The 6,672-nt window shown below is 35.6% G+C and overlaps 1 pseudogene; it reads right to left on the minus strand.

Annotated features, from left to right (window-relative positions):
- Window positions 1-518: 518 nt before the first annotated feature.
- On the minus strand, window positions 519-5,895 carry LOC120212780 (annotated as a pseudogene).
- Between the last annotated feature and the right edge of the window lie 777 nt (window positions 5,896-6,672).

The raw sequence follows: 6,672 nt of genomic DNA on the forward strand, positions 1-6,672 counted from the left end.
ATGATACATAATGTAGATACATACATTGCATTTCTTTTTGTCTAAATAATGCATGAATGGAAAGCAAACTTCATCCAACATATACACTAATGCTCCTTGAAACTCAAAACACTGCAATTGAAAAAGGAAATAATGTTGAAGAAAACACAATGGTCCAATAGGTCAACTTCTAGAACACTAATTGGTGGTGAATCCACTGAAGATGATAGTGTTAGTGGGAGCAGTTGACTTCTCTGCTATGTGCTAACAAGGCGCAGAGGTTCATTTATCGATTATTTTTCTGATTATCATCAAATTTCTATCTATATTCTTTGGATTATGATTTAGATCAGAAACTTTGAGGCTAAAGGAAGAAACTTGAAATGGACTTAAGAGAACAGACTATGAAAGTGAAATTCATGAATACTAGATTTGCATAAGCAAAGGATGACTACAAAAATGATGTAACATGACCTTTCTAAAACCAAAATTGCAGAATACATGCACAACACTCGTAAACATGTATATATATATATATATTTATGAATCTAGCGGTTCTCTATCTCCTTCAGCTAATTCTACACTTTCCCCCTTAAACCCATTACCATTTGGAATCGGACCATAAAGACAGATGCGCAGATCGCATTGAATGACTTGCTGGTGAAAGTAATTCTTATACGAGTCCCAGAGCTCATCCCTGCCACAATAAACAAATCTATCAATAAACGAGTCAAACACTAACGTATCCTGGTAGTTGAGAGCAGGGAAACAAGCATGTTCCTAATAACAACATTGGCAAAAGGCAAGAGATCATGATATCCAGATACACATAAAAATGTAATGGAACAGTGAGGAAAATAACCATCATAATGATAACTTAAAAGATCATAAACAAACCTCACTTGGGGAAGTGTAAGCAAGGAATAGCCTTTGACATCCGTGTGAATGTCAAGCAGAAGTACTGATAAACGTGAAAGTCCTAGCGCCTCGATGTCAATTAACTTTTTGATTCTGCAATTCAGATTACAAGATAACCACAAAACAATGATTCAATCAGTAATGCCGAAAAACAAACAGAACCTTGCCAGTCTGTCACATACACTGCCAACTCAAATTAAGAAAATATAATGACAAAAGTGTGTAATTGACTATTGATTTTTCATTTTATTTAGAACCCTCCAGATAAATAAAATTAATAAGCTAACACAAGTACAACGATTTAGAATTTGAATTCAATAATTCAGAAAACCAATCCTGCCAAATAATTTCAACATATTCAGCATTTCACCTCAGTGTAACTATTCATCCTATTTTTGTATAGATTAATTTTAATTTCAACAAAAAGAGCTGGCAACAAATAATGCATCTTCTTTCAAGATCGTCTGCTAGCACATGTCTCAAGTGCTATGTTACTATGTTTTTTTTTTAAATATTCGTGTCCAGTACATTTTTGGATATGAGTAATGAGTATATTACCCTCCAAATAAATAGGCAAACCATAAAATTAGAACATTCCCATGTCGGACAAATAACTAAGAAATTGGAACTTCATAATAATGCATATCAACTAACCAGAGACATGGTAGTAATGATATATCAATTCACTGAGTCATCCACAAGCTATGCCACATCAATTAACAAAGAATATTCAACAAAGGAATAGTACCAGCGACTAGTTTATGGTGTCATAACCAGACGCATGTATTGAATTTCTTTTCTAATAATAAATCAATAATGTCCAAGAACGTATTCAACATCTAACAAACTGTCTAAACTGGATTCCATAAAGCTTAACTATCTGCTATATTTCTAGAAACATTGTATTCCAGAAGGAAAAAAAAGAGAACTGACAATAGGTTACATGGAACATCCAATCTCAGACAGAAATAAATTACAAAAAATTTGTCCTTGTTCACTTTTTGACACCACCGGCAAGGTACATTTGTGAAAACAAGATTTCAAATGGTTTACTTGAAAACAGATAGCTTTTGAAGACCAGAAAATAGACTATAAGCCCAGAACAGTTCTTTTATGCAGCAATGCTAGAGGGATATGTGAAAACTTTATCACACCAATAAAAGGATCCTTTCATCAGAAAATGATTTCAGGACCATTTGTGTTATTATAGGAATTAGCACACGAAAAAACTAATATTAATACATATAAAAGTGAATAGCCCCTCGTGTTGCACCACCCCACTTCATCGCATATACTCAAACTCAAGATGTCAAATTACAAATTTAACCAGCAAAACATAAAGACTTTTTATAAAATGAAGAAACTGGGATAAAATACAGCATATTGATATTAAGCTACTCCCTCTAACAATCAATTTCCTACAAAGCAATCTTACTGGCTCTTGATAATGGACTTTGATATCTGAGAGCAGTAGATAGCTGCCACCATATAACCAATGTCATTGTTGACAGATAGGCCATAGTATCAGGATCCGGTCACACGTAAATATTACTCCTATACCAATGTGATATCAAGTCAAACCAGGAACTTCAGCCAGAAGTGTGAAGTTTAGTTTAGTAGCTTATATCTTGAATCTCATGATCCAGAAATGCAACTTGTTATTCTTCCTTTAAATTCAACCATACCTTAGATTGGAAATCAACCTTAAACCAAACCCTTAAGACAATAAACTAATTTATCTGATCCACCAGCACAAATCTAATCTTTACTTTCTCCATCTCCTTGCGTCTGTCGTCTCTCCACAAAGCAATCAAGTCAGCCATGTTCGCCGCTGATCTTTAGCTGCAGTTTTGGTTCTGTTCATCACCCTTTCTTCCTTTGCTTTTCTTCAACGATAAAGCAACACAAAAGAAATGAGTTCCCGTAAACTTGAAGTGGGTCTTGCTACCCCTCACCATTACAAGTCCTCTCGGCAAAAGCCAAGGCTAGCTGCAGAACATGCTTCGGCTTCGCAGTCTGTGGAGGCGGGGATTTCCAAGATACGAACTGCTATTATGGCATTGATCGCCTTGTTAATTCCCTCGGTTCACTTAAAGATACCGCTGAATTACGTGACAAATTGCATAAGACAAGGCTTGATATTGAGCAGCTCGTTCAAGAGTCTTCAGCTAAACTAAGGGAAGCAAGATGCAGAAACCTTAAAGAAATTTGTCGATGACAAGCTTGCAGCTGGGAGGGAGACAGCAGATTCATCTTCCGTTCCTAAAGAAGTTCGTCCATCAAGTTATGATGTCCATGTGCTGGAGGAAAAGGTGACCAAGAAACGCGAGGAAGAAGATGTGATGAGGGTTGAAGCCGCAGCTCTCGGGGCTAAGGCTGACCGTCAGTCCAATAGTGGGGATAAAGAGGCTGGAAAAAGTTTGAAAATTCCGGATAAGAAGGAGAATCGAGTGGAGATTTTGGTGTCGAAGGTTACGGAATCGGAGCTTCATAAACAGAGAGTGGAGCAGCAGGCGCCGATTTTGAAGATAGTGGAGAGGGCCAAAAAGAAGCAGTGTAGGACTGCGGCGGGGGAAAAATATGAGAGGATGTTGTTGGAGTCCACCTCAAAGGGGTGCAGTAATGATAAGACTGGATGCTACACGTTATTTATTGATAACTTACCAGAGAACATTCACTGGAAGAGGTTTGGATCTTTATTTCGCTCCCATGGTCGGGTTCTTGATGCTTTTATTCCAAATAAAAGAAATTCAAAAGGAGTTCACTTTGGTTTCATTCGCTTCGCAACTATCGATGAAGCAAGGAGAGCGATCTCAAAAATGAATGGTTCTCATATCGACGGAAGCAAAATTGGTGTTTATTTCGTTAAATTCAAACCTCGACAGTCCTTTTAGAGAAAGTCCTCGACAGGTGTTCTTCGCAAGTCCGAGATGGAAGATGTTTCGAGGAAGAATCATTATAAAGTTGAAGGTGTTATAGATGAAGAAAAACTTTAGGTGTTGAGCAATTGTCTAGTGGGGTGGTGCAAGGACTTTGTCAAAATTGGTCATCTCGCCAGACAAATGAGAGCGAAGGGCCTTACTGGCTTCACCTTAATGAGAGCTGCTGGTAATGCGATTTGAATGATTTTCGAAGACAATGCTTCATTGAGAAGTGTGAAGAACGATAAATCAAAGATTCTCGCAAAGTGGTTCTCCATAGTCGAAGCTTGGTCAGAGAGTTTGGTAATGGAGTGTCGTCGAGTATGGTTAGTTTGCGAGGGTGTTCCTTTTCACGCATAGAATTGGGATACTTTCAAGAACATTGCTGATAAGTGGGGTTTATTACTAGCTATCAATGAAAGTTGTCAGTCTCCATCATCATTTGATCGGGCAAAAATTCAAGTCCTCACAAAGGCTGATGCGAGAATTGATGCGATGCTGGAATTGAAGGTTGGTGACAACTTCTTCAAGGTCATGGTGCATGAGATAGAACCTTCATTCAAACCAAACTCTTGGGCTCCTGAAGAAGACGAGTCTCATTAGATCTTGTCTCTTCAATTGTGGTTGTTTTAGTCTATATGGTTGTAGGTGTTGCTTTTAATTTGTATTATGTTCTGTTGCGCTGTTTTATTCCTACTGCTGGTGGTGTAATTAGAAGTAAGGTGATTAGACTGTGGCTTTGGATGAGGTTATGTGAGGTTAAGGTGTTTGTTGTAATGGTGTACATCACCATATGAGGATATTCCGTGGTGTCTTTTTTATCGGGTATTTTATCAATAAAATTTGAGGTACTCTTTTCTTCCTTCCAATGTTCGTTAACATATCTTTAGTATGTGAACGAATACGAAGGGAGTTTTTAATGAGACCTCCAACTTCTATAAAAAAAAATTAATTATCCAGTCAACAAATTGTCCAATATAAATCACAAGAGAACAGTACGTTAAGAAAATATGAACCTCCCAGCACCATAAGTTCCAACTCATAAAGAGTAATAATATAATGAATATCATGTAGCATTTGAAATTTGAGGTTCAGATTATAGTAAGCTACCTGCCTGTTCATCAATCTTCAATTCATGTGCTTTGAAAATAGCTTTACAGCATGAAATCCTTTAGTCCATGAGCGCATGCCCCTAGAGTACCAAAATAAAATTCTCAGTCCCTCTCTAGCTTGAATAAAAATAAATCAAAATTAAAATATTTCCACTAGCATGCACACCTAGTAATGGTGAATCAAAGAAAGCACAAGTTCTGATTAATTTTCTCTACTTTTCACTTCTCCCCATTTTGCTATCTAAATGAAAGAAACCATTGAAGTTCTGTTCTCTCCAACTCTCAATCCAAATGAATGTTAACCAATGACTGTAGTAAACATAACTGTGATTACAAATGAAAAGCAACAAAAGTAACAACGAAACTGAGGCAAAAGAACCTTAGAAGTTCAATAGATCGTAAAGCTGAAGGAGTCACAACAAGAACAGCAGGACTTCCAGCTTCAATCTTCCCTTCAATGAGCTTCCCTTCACAAAGCTCTTCCTTCCATTTAGCCCCAAAAGCTTCCTTTATAGGTTTCTCTAGCTTCATTACACCTTGATCCAACTCTTGAGGAACATCCAGAATACAACTATCTAAACAATAAATGTCAGAGGAAAAAATCAATCCCACTTTTTAAGCTTTATTTATCTCAGAATAATAACGACGATATTACCTTTAATTGATTCCAGTTCGAGAGAAGAGAGTTGGACCCCATTGGCAGATTCAAACTGAGTAAGAAAAATAACTAAGCTGCTGCGACGGTGATGCCGGCGGTACCGTTTGGTTGTTCTTGCTGCTGCCTGTGACAGTCGTCGTTTTGCTTTTGGTTTTGATTTGGCCAGTGCCATTTTGGCTGTTGCTGCTGTTCTTCATAGTCCTCTTCTTCTTGAACTTTGATTCGGATTTGGATTGTTAGAGTTAGAACCGAAGGGTTTAGCCGTTTAGGCGATGTTTCTGCTTAAACTTAAAGCTGGGTTTTTAAACGGGACTAAGTATTCTCCGCCCCTATAATCTCTGCACATTTTATTTTATATAGGAGTATAAACAAACATAGTTTTCGATGAACTATTAATGAATCGCTTGACTTTGTTTATTAATCTAAATAAAAAAAAGTATGAACAATATTTTTATATTTATTTAATAAGTGAACAAACACATATATATATATATATATATATATATGGGTATATTTAATTCATTTATGTTCATGAACAATTTCATATATCAATTTTTTTTTTAGTTTTTTACATTTCAAATATTAGTGAAAATAGAGACTTAATTGAATATAAATTGAATTTACATTAAACAAATATTTTCGTAAATGTTAAATGAAAATGTCTACGAATGTTAAAAAAATGAACAAAAACACTTTAAAAAATAAATAAATAAACGTGATATTAAAAATTTAAATGAACACGAACCAGACATGAATACCTTCAAAAATAAATAAACGAACATGAAAATGATACTAAAAATTTAAATAAACATGAATCAAACATGAACACCTTCAAAAATAAACAAACACAAACATAATTTTATTCATTTAAGCTCGACTCATTTACATCACTATTGTACACGAATAATTTATGTTTACAAACAAAGTCATTGTTTATACAGTTATTTACCCGATTCTCCTTTTTTTTCTTTTACATTTTAAACCCAAGTAATGGTATGAGCTAAATTGAATACAGGGTGATCTTTAGAATTCAAACAATGAATCCTAAAGATTTTAAGGACTAAATTCACTAACACAATCATAA

The sequence above is a fragment of the Hibiscus syriacus genome, unplaced genomic scaffold (assembly GCF_006381635.1).
Source record: "Hibiscus syriacus cultivar Baekdansim isolate YM2019G1 unplaced genomic scaffold, ASM638163v2 tig00110015_pilon, whole genome shotgun sequence".
Classification (NCBI taxonomy): Eukaryota; Viridiplantae; Streptophyta; class Magnoliopsida; order Malvales; family Malvaceae; genus Hibiscus; species Hibiscus syriacus.